Consider the following 10,640-nt stretch of genomic DNA (forward strand, 5'->3'; position numbering starts at 1 on the left):
GGGGGGCGCGCCTGTGCCGCGGCGGCGCACACCTTTGTGTGCGTAAATACAGATGTCGCTCGCAAGCGTACCTGGAAAGGCGCTTTATCTGCAATCGGCGGCTCGGGAGACGCGGTCCCGAGCGGGCTGCAGGAGGCGGGGGCTGGGAGCAAGCGGAGCTGCCCTCGCGGCGCGTGTGCCCGGACGCACTGGGAGCGAGCGCAGGGGTGTTTGTTATCGGGGGGCTGTCGAGAGGTTTGCTCGGTCAGTCCCCGCAACGATAAAATAATGTCCCCGAGTGCTTGCCGGGTACCTCGACGGCAGTTACCCACTCGGTGCGCGCCCCGGCAGCTCTAAGCAACTTCGGGGGCTGAGGATGTCGCCGTGTGGCTGAGGCCGAGGGTGGCTGGGGAAGGGAGGCAGTGTGTGTAGGGCAGCCGTGCTCCTCTCCCCGAGGCCCTCCTTCTTAGGTCCTTGTGTAATTCCGGGACAAAAGGCAAGACGTTGCCTTCTGAGCTGGGGCAGAAACTTTGTGTTTGCTGTCAAGTGTCGCTGTCTTGCAAGTAAGCAGTGTTTTGGGTGCCTTAGGTGCGAGGCCCTCCTCCTACTGTCGTCAGGAAATGGGCGCAGTCGGCCTGGAAGAGCTGGAGTTGTTTCCTTTCAGGGTCCGAAGCCTGCATTTGCTCTCACACACTCATTATTTGAAGTAACTTTCACCAGTTAAGACTCTGGGGCCCTTAATAAACTTAGCGCTATTTTGGCCCAGGGCGGTGGCGGCTTCTCCGCCCTCAAGAGCCCAGGGCTGGGCTGAAGGGGCAGCCAGAGGCCTTTTCCTGGCTGACACCGGAGGGGCGGGCAGGGGCAGGAAAACTATTAGAGGGAAGGAAGAGGGATTGGAAACTCCCTTCCAAGCACCAGAAAGAGAGTTCAAAGCAAGTGTATCAGTGGAGTGTCCTTAGAGCTATTTTCATATATGAAAGAGAGAATGAATGTCACCTGATGGGCATTTAGATTACTGCGGGTTTCCAAAACACTGTGCAGAGTGTACAGGGAAACAGCACAAAGAAAGCAAGTTTTGCGCTTCAGTAGGACCCTAAAGCAGGTGCTTACTTACCACAACTTAGAAGCTTCGCAATGATTTTATTTCAAACACAAAAAATACTACGTTTTAAATACTTCCAAGAGTTAACTAAAGACATGTTTATCACTAAACATAATCCTTTCTGTAGAGTTCCTTGTCTGAGCCACCCAAAGAAACTAATCTGTTGTCCTAGATTGTTGTTCCTGTTGCTTTTGTTTGGTTTGTTTTTTGTGAGGCTAGGGAAGAGCCTAGGGCCTTGCTCAGGCTAGGTGAGTGCTTCAACCCCACCCCCTGGCCTAGATTGTTTTTGAAGTTTCATGAGGAGGCCCCTTGACCCTGTAGATGGATCTTCCCCAGACAACAGTTTCTAAAAACTCCTCTTCCAGGCCTAAGGACTTGGCAGTCCTGTGGATTCCTAACAGGGTCATCTCCAAACCTGTGGCTGCAGACTTAGCCTGCCGCTAAATGGCCCCCAAATGTTTGCTGCTCAAGGGAACACCCTTCTTCCTGAGGTTCATGCAGTCAGGCCTTCCAGGCTGAAGGTCTTACACCTTATACCCAGTTGCTTTCTGAACGTCGTCGTTGTTTGTTGAGCTTTATTACAGTGATGATAATCATGGATTTGCTCACATCTTTGTGGTTGGTAAGGTGTTTCTACATAGGAATCACTTCGTTTGAATATCATGATAAAAACCACTGATGTTGGGGACATGTATTACAAATTTCCAGTAAAGCGTACTTCATCCACAATTATTAAATCATGCTCACTGAAGAGAGACAGTAGTACTTTTTGACAAAAAAAAAACCTCTACATATGAAAAAGTCTTGATTTCCCCCAACTAAGTGGTTATTAATGAGATCATATTTTGATCACTTTAACTTCTAGAACCTGTGAAACAACAGTGTGACGTGGACAGTAAATAAAATTGTACTGTTGGACAGCAAATAAAATTTTACAGTGGATAAAATACTAGGACGAATGAGCCTCTTCACAAAGGTCACATGTGTCCTCAGTTCACCACCCTCTGCCCCCGACCATTCCAAAATATCCAGCACACAAGATCAGAGGCCTCACCAAACTTGAGGCAAAACTCAGCTCTCGGCGGGAGGGAAGGACAAAGAATTAACTATTGTTACTAATTTTCAGTGCTTTGTCCGGATCTAAACACTGTCAGTGTGCTTTCAATTTGGATGTTAATATGTTTCTAGAAAGGAGAAATTACTGTTACAAAGAAATTCTACAGCAGTGGGAGACATTATTAAGGAAGTTCTCTTGAACTTTCTGGCTAATTGCTCAACAATAAGAGACCTCATACCGATAACTTAGAAGAAATTATTTGTGTGCTGTAAAGTGGCTACAAACAAGCCTACTTTGTTCTCCTGCACTAATCTTACACCCAGGACGTGTGGTATAGCAAGATTATGTACATCTCTGCAGTTTCTTTCGCTCAAGACAGAACTTTTGTTTGTTTGTTTTGTGTTTTGTTTTGTTTTGTTTTCTTGCTATGTAGTTCAGGCTAGCTTTAAACTCACTGTGTAGCCAAGGCTGGTCCCAAACTTGTGGTGACCCTCCTGCCTCAGCCTCCTGAGTGCTGGGATTACAGGGGTGCACCACCATACCCAACAAGCCAGAACATTTTAGTGTAAAAAATGATTTAATACCAGGCTTGTAAGATCATATATATTTAAAAGGACTGTGATATTTTATATTGTTTACATTAGCTGATACAATTATTCAGGACAAACAAAAATAGGATGAAAAGATATTTGGTACCACAGATATCCAGTAACAAGAGTTACTGGTGCTGCAACTCACTGTGTACTCTCTACTCAGCCTGGGACTCGGTGGTTTAATGTCCGCAGCGTTTACACCCAGGCAACTTGCTGATATCCTGTAACACGTTTCTGTTTCATTTTGACTGTGCAGTTCTTCATCTGTGGTTCTTCTGGCTCTCAGCCTTTGCCATGCAGACTGAAGCATTTGTTGGCCACATAAGTCTAGATCTTAGCACACGAGCTCCTCTTCTCCATCTGTGCAGAGCATACCGCTTGTGACCTTTCCTCATGAGTGTGAACTCTGGCACGGTTTTCCACCTCTATGACCTGATTTCATTACAACTGTAAACTTTCCTTGGGAGTCTTCATTTAAATTACGAAAGAGCTCAAGTGGTGTTGCATGCCTATAATCCCAGCACTCAGCAGGCTGAGGCAGGAGAATCAAAAGCCAGCCTGGGCCACAGAGTAAGTTCAAGGCCATCCTAAATTACATAGTGAGACTCTGTCTAAAAAATCCAAGAGGAAAAAAAAAAACCACACACTACTATCTTTTATGGTTTTCTTGTTTTGTTATCGCAGTTGTTCCTTGTGCTAGTAAGGATGAACCCAAGGCCTTCTTACTAAGCTATGCTCCAGCCCTGTTTATTGTTTATTTTGAAATGGTCTTACAGAGTCACTAAATTGCCCAGGCTGGGCTCAAACTTTTGACCCTCCTACCTCGGCTTCCCAGAGTTCTGGAATTACAGGCATGCATGGTCATGCCCAGCACAACTACCTTAGGAGTATCTGTGTCTCTCAAGATATGGAAATAGCAGGTTGTATCCTGCATTTGTCATTGAGTCAGAACAGAAAAACCAAACCACACGCAGGAAAGGTTTCCCCATCACAAACTTACTTACTTGCACCAGGCCAGGATTTCTTCAGGCAGCATTCAAGGCCTTGTATTGTGTTGACGATTCTGCTGTTCATTCATAAATTCAACAAATGTTTATTGAATGCTTCTTGTGCAAGTCTGTGTTGAGAAAGCTGTGTTTGTTGTTGCTGTTGTAGTTGCTGTGCTGGGGATGAGACACACGGGGCTTCACGCATGCTGGGAAAGTACCAGGTAACTGTAGCCCCGGGCCAGGAAGCTGTTTCCGTGAACCAAATGCAGCACAGCTCATCATGGAATTTACAACTTAGTCTCATGTTGAGTGGGGGTTAGGACCGACAGACATTCACAAAATATGTGTCTATGTTAGATTACTGTTTGACTGTTCTCACAAAGACCATATAAAAATGGTTCAAATAAGCTAAAAAATTTATTTTCTTGTATTGCTGACATTTCAATGTAAGCATCCCGGAGGAAACTTCCTAAAACCCATACTGCTCCACTGTCTCAACACAAATCTTCTTTCTGTCTGGTGGTCTAGGATGACTGTTCTGCTTCGGCCTTCATATTCAAATCCTAGTTGTTGGGACAAAAAGCAGATATATAGAGGGCTATGCCTTCCCATTCAGAAGTCCTGTCCTGCCAGTTGTACTTATTCTTTAGTGGCTAGAAGATAGCCAGATGACCACATTTAGCAGCTTAGTAAGTCAGGTACGTGATGATCAAGCTTAAATAAGGCGGGGAGCTGGTGGGCCCTGTGTTATTTTTAGATTAGTAGCCCAAGTCTGCTTAGTCAAGAGAGCAAAGTAGGAGAAGTAGGGAAGTGAATGCAGATATCAAAACAAGAACATTCCAGGCAGGTGAATTAGTCAGTGCGAAAGAATAGAGGTAAAAGCAAATGTGTTGTCTGCTAGAAATATAAAAAATATCAGTTGACTGGTGTGACTCACAGGAGTGCAGGAGGAAGGCCAGGGATCAGATGTGAAGGGCCCTTTCCTTTTGGTGGCATAGAAAGCTATTGGAAGATTTTGAACAAAGAAGCAACTTGTTTCACCTTCTGTAGCAAGAGAGGGCTGCTGAGTGCTGCTGGGAAGACCCACTACAATAACGCAACACCAGGAAGGAGCAGTGCTGGTGAGAGGACCAATGCAAGAGGCCCAGGGAGACGGGTTGCAGTGGAGATGTTTGCAGGAACCGACTAGAAGTTGGAGTGTGTATATTTTACAGGAGAGAAATGTTATATTCTTGGGTGACAGTACAAGGCCTTGAGTGCTGCCTGAAGAAATACTGGCCTGGTGCAAGTAACTAAGTGTTATATTCTTCGTAAGAATATATTTTGGGGCATGTTATAGAAAAGGTGAGTCCCAGATTTTAGACCAAGAAAATGGAAGAAAAAAGTTTCTATTTACTGAGATGGGAAAGGCAGGGAGAGGAACAAGTTTATGAGAAAAATTAAGAGTTTTGTTTTCAAGTTTGAAGAACCTATGAGATATCCCCAGGAAGATGTTGAATAAACAGCTGGATATGCAAATCTGGTGTCAGAGGAAGTTTGAACTAGAAATATAAATTTAGGATTCATTACTAACGTAATAATATTTGATCAGTCTTACATGTCTATTTGTTTATCTGAGTAACCAGTTTGAAGATACCAGTATGTAATACAACAACCGTTGTTAATTTCCTATCACCTTGTCTGAAAGTCTATTGTTTGTATTGTTTTTGTGTTATTTTCTAAATGTATGTGTGTTTGTTAATATGTTTTTGGTTTTCTTCTTTAAAATAAAATAATAAGCATAATATTTGAAGACATGGACCTAGATACAGTACACTGCAGTGTAAGTATAGGTAACAATCTGAGTTACTGTTAGCTCCAGTTGTCTCTTGCTCCAAGTGTTTTATTACCAGTGTTCCTCTCTCTCTTTTTTTTTTTTTTTTTTTTTTTTTGGTTTTTCTCCGGTACTGGGAACCGAACTCACGACCTTGCGCTTGCCAGGCAAGCGCTTTTGCCGTTGAGCTAAATCCCCAGCCCTCCTCTCTCTTAATGTAATCAGAAGCCTAAAGGTATTTCATCACACCGTAAGTCAACACAAAGTATCATTTTAACTGCAAGGACATTGATCAAAACCATAGAAAATATTAATTGCTACCATTGATTAAGCATGTTGCCAAACACTTTTCAAGGTGTTTTATCATGTTGATTTTCTCAACAACCTATAAAGGCAATACCTTAGTTCAGTCTGCTATAAGAAAAATGCCATATACTGTGTAACTTAAAGAACAAAGATTTCTTTATCATAGTTCTGGAGGGTGGGAAGTCCAAAATCAGTATGTTAATGTGTTCTTGTTCTGATGAGCGCCCTCTTCCTGGTTTGCTGTGTCCTGGAGCGGGGGTGGGGGGGGGGTGTGCTTTTTGTTGTCTGTCTTTTTTTGTTTTGTTTTGTTTTGTTTTCCCATACCGGGAATCGAACTCACGACTTTGCGCTTGCCAAGCAGGCATTGTGCTGCTCAGCTAAATCCCCAGCCCGCCTCTCTCTTTTTTTGAGACAGGGTCTCACTATGTAGTTCAGGCTGGACAATACTGCCTCAGCCTTCCACACACTGGGGATACAGGCATGGGTTCTGTGTCTTCTTATAAGGAAACTAAACCTATTATAAGAGCTGTGCCCTTCTGACCTAATTATCTCCCAAAGACTACAGGTCCTAATACCATATCATTAGGGTTTAGGGTTTCAGCATGTGAATTTAGGGGACAAAGACAGGTAAATTATATTATCTTGGTTTGATTTGTAAAGAAACTGAAGTGTTAAGATCAAATATGTTGTCAAAAGTCATGCTGCAGATGACAAATACTTGAACTCAAATTTTCTCAATGCATTGCCTGCTTTTCCATTGAGTGAAATTAAGCAGGTCAAGGCAAGAAAGTGGAAGTGTTTGCCAAAAAGGACTTCTAAAGGAGAGCAGAAAAATGCAAAACAGGAAGACAGATAAAAGGAGAAAGCTTGAGGGGAAGAACCACATCATAATCACATTTATATGCCCCACATTTCCTAAATTAGAATCTTAAAACTATTAATCAAATGCAGATGTGACTCTAACCAATCAGATTTCCCACGATGCACTTGAGACTGTTAGTGTATCTACTGATTAGGAAAGGTCTTTGTCCCATTCACTCCCTATCTCTTACTGCTCCTGCCCCACTGCCCTATGACAGTCCGGGTATGATGTACACTTGAAGACCAGCTTTGTGGACAAAGAAGACAGTAGACAGGAATTCAGTTTCGTTTATTACAAATTTGAAAATCTGGTTTTTCTTTAAGCTTTGAAATTCAAGCTGCAGATCTAACTCTCCATTTTAAGAGAATGTTTACAATTTGGTTAATTAAATTCCCTTGAATTATTAAACTGCATTTATACATTCAATGCATTCAATGTCATGTTTAAAATAGAGTTGTTCAACAAAAGAATAGTAAGTAGTTAAATAATGCTTATAAATATAATTGTAAAATGTGAATCTTAAATTCTCTTCAACATCTCAAAAATGTTTACAGATTTAATAAAATTCTCATATTCTTTCACTTAAAATCACAAATATAAATCAATTAATTCTAATTTAGATGTTTTAATCTGGTATCACAAGGATATCCTGTTAGTCCTTCTGAAATGTCAGATTATCTTAAAGATTACAAAGGGTTAAAATGACAAGTACAAATATGCACAAATATTTCTAAGCATAAATTTAATTTGTTTTATTGCTTCCCTTAGCTTTGTGCTGTCCTGAATCCAAAAGAAACCTAGGTTTTATTCATTCTTGTGGCTCAGGTGAGTTGGGATGCTATCACAGTTCAAGGTACTGTCCCAAAATACATAAACTAGGTGGTTATGACCAGCAGAAATTAATTTTTCATAGTTTGGAGGCTGGGAAGTCCAAGATGAAGGAGCTAGTAGGTGTGCTGCCCAGTGAAAGCCCATTTCCTGTTTCAGGGACACTGCTTCCTTGCTGGGTCCTATAAGGGCACACCAGCCCTCCTCCTGCATGACTGTGATAAGGACACTACTCATGAGACTGCCCGAAGCTCCATCACCTACCACCATCATCTTTGATGTTAGAATGTGTTTTGTTTTTTTTTGGTTGAGTTTGTTTGTTTGTTTTGAGTCAGGGTCTTACTATGTAGTCCAGACTGGCCTTGAACTGTCTATGTAGCACAGGCTGGCCTTGAACTCACGATGATCCTCTTGCCTCAGCCTCCCAAGTGCTGGGATTATAGGCCTGTGCCACTATGCTGGTCTGTTTTTATTTCTTGGTCACTAATTTTTTTATTTTATTTTTTGGAGATCAAGGTTTAGATATGCAGTCAAATGGACTTCCTAATACTTCCTTCCCCTGAAGTCCAGTAGTAATGAACCTGTGGTTCGTGGGCTGCAGCGGACTCTCGTATCATTGAAAGCTCTAAAAGATTCTCCATCACTGTGCCTAAACTTAGCCTCTGCAGCCATAAGCAGAACTGAGCAGTGATAACCGTTTCCTGCAGGGGAGACCCCTTACCCAAGTATAAAGAGCAAGAGTATGTTATGTCCCAAGGCAAGGCCTCTCCAAAGAGTGACTGTAAAGTGTCTTAACACTTTCTATTCACTCCCTTCTTTTGGGGGAAAAAAAGCACAATGCAGAGATTGTAGAGAACTCCTGCCTGGGCACAGGAGCTCACTATCCTCCATGTACAGTGTTCTATTATTGTAAATGTTCTACGAGCAACAAACCAGGAAGACTGGTGCCAGTACTGAGTTTACTATTATAGTCAAACAAAACAAATTTGGTCTAATACATAGTTAGCAATAGATGTAACAGCCACAGGGCTAGGTGAGAGTCCAGAAAAACTGGATTCTAAGCCCATTGCTACACTCATTGATGTGTCTTCTTAGGCAAGGCTTCAGACAACTCAGAAACCAAATTCGCCTTATTGGTAAAACTGGGACTTCATTGTTCCTGAGAGGATTTTCAAAATATTCATCAACCAGTGCTGTGTGGCTACCAACCCATCAGCATGGATAGCAGGTAGAGCATGCCAGAACATTCTGCTAATTGGCAGCCTCACAATTTGTGTCCCTCATTTAGTCAACATTTACAGATGTCTACTCTGAGCCAGTTATTTCACAGGACTGTTGTATGCATCAAATTAAATGTTTGTCAAAACAGATCGTAACCTCCACATAAAAGTGTTTTAGTCATTATTATTCTATGTAGTAAAAGACATAAAGAACAGAGGAGGTGAGAAGACTCTTAAACCCATTTCAGTAGTTTTGCAGTCCTGCCTGCCCTAAGGAGGTGGCCTGGTCTCAGTTTGGGAGCAGACTTCACCTTGAGCTGCCTGATAGCCTAAGGAAGTAGAGGTCCAGGCGGAGACCAGACATGACACAACTTAACATCACAACATCAACAGTAATAAGAGCTAGCACTTTACAGAGTACTAACCATGTGTTAGGCCCATTCAAAGCAATTTTATGTAGATTAACTCATTTAATCCTTACCACAGCCTGATGAAGTAAGAACTATTATTATCCCCTCTCTACACATGAAGAAACCAAACCACAGGTCAATTAAGTGACCAAGGTCCCCTAGCCAGTAAATGTAAGAATTCAATTATCGTCCAGGTGGTAAGTTCACGCCTGTGACCACCAGTACATACAGCAATCAGATCCAAGCTTGGAAGAGGGATTGGGAAGAGTTGGTGGAGGGCTGGCAGGCAGAGAGCATTATGGGTCACCAAGCTGAGTGCAGAGGTTGCGCAAAGCCTCACCTGGACCACAGATGTCATAACTCAAAGGGGTCCCAAGGGGCAGACCTCTTTTTCTATTGCTACAGGGAATACACAAGGTCCTGAGCTCCACAAGCTCCTGGCAAATGGGAACTCTTGACCCAGACAGTGAGAACATGGGTACCTACAGCCTGGGGTGGGGCAGCTCGGTTCTTGGGCACATAATGGAAGCAGGAGAAGGTGCCCAGAGAAAATAGGAGGGGAAGAATCAGTGGTTCTTCCAGCTGGGAAAAAGCACTCAGTCCAGTGAATTTCACTCTGGGGTGACAGACCAGCTCTGCTTGTGAGTAAATGACCCTGGAGCTGAGGACGAGGGCAGTCTGTCCTTTCTAGAGAGGACAAAGAAAGGTTGGAGACAGAGAAAGGCCAGTGGGAGCCTCTGAAGCTGGGGTTAGCAAAATTGTCCTGTGTGATGTTAACTATTTTAGGCTTTGGGAGGCTGTGTTTCTTTGTTGCCCTCTTTCCTCTCAATCTTTTCAGGAGCTAGATTTCTTCTGTGGATTAGAGTCTGCGATTTCTCCTGTAAAGATTGAAATTTGTAAACGGAATCTAATCCCACCCTTCTCTTTAGTGTTGGCTGCTTAGCTGGATTTAGGGCCTCGCTAGGAGGGAGGGAGGCGCTCAGATGAGGAAAAGGCCATGAAAGCTGACTGTGGTGATGCTTCATGAAACCCAAGGTATGTTCCACTGAGGAACGTCAGGACTAACTCTGTTTGGCAACCCAGAGGTTTGCTTTGGAGATTATTATGCCATGCACAGCTGCACACATGAGCAACTCTGCAAGAATTATGTTTCATGCCACATTCCATTTGGGAACCAGTGCCCAAGACAATATCGCCGAGCAATGAAACTCAGCACTGCTCTGCAGCTGGGGAGATGGAGCCGCAGCTTTTCCTTCTCAGAGCCTGACAATCTGGATGTCTTTGGGAAGAGCTTGAGTAAGGAAGGCGGTGTACCTTGTAGTGAATTGAACTTTAGGTATAATGTCCCCTTTAAAGAGCCCAGGTTTGCAATAAGAAAGCACAACTAGTAGGACACACAACTCTGCCCAAAACTCTCTGTCCCATAGCCAGACGTAAAGCAGTCTTCACTTTCCACTTGAAAATGACCGTTAATCATCACT

General features: G+C 43.1%; 1 long non-coding RNA gene across 1 annotated transcript in view; it reads left to right on the forward strand.

Annotated features, from left to right (window-relative positions):
* Nucleotides 1–4,734: 4,734 nt before the first annotated feature.
* LOC106148321 overlaps nucleotides 4,735–10,640 on the forward strand; it is a 31,405-nt gene continuing 25,499 nt past the window's right edge. Inside the window, exon 1 of the long non-coding RNA XR_001233666.1 lies at nucleotides 4,735–5,064. This is a non-coding gene — a long non-coding RNA (uncharacterized LOC106148321). The remainder of the gene's footprint in view (nucleotides 5,065–10,640) is intronic.

The sequence above is a fragment of the Chinchilla lanigera genome, unplaced genomic scaffold (assembly GCF_000276665.1).
Source record: "Chinchilla lanigera isolate Chin_1 unplaced genomic scaffold, ChiLan1.0 scaffold00019, whole genome shotgun sequence".
NCBI lineage: Eukaryota > Metazoa > Chordata > Mammalia > Rodentia > Chinchillidae > Chinchilla > Chinchilla lanigera.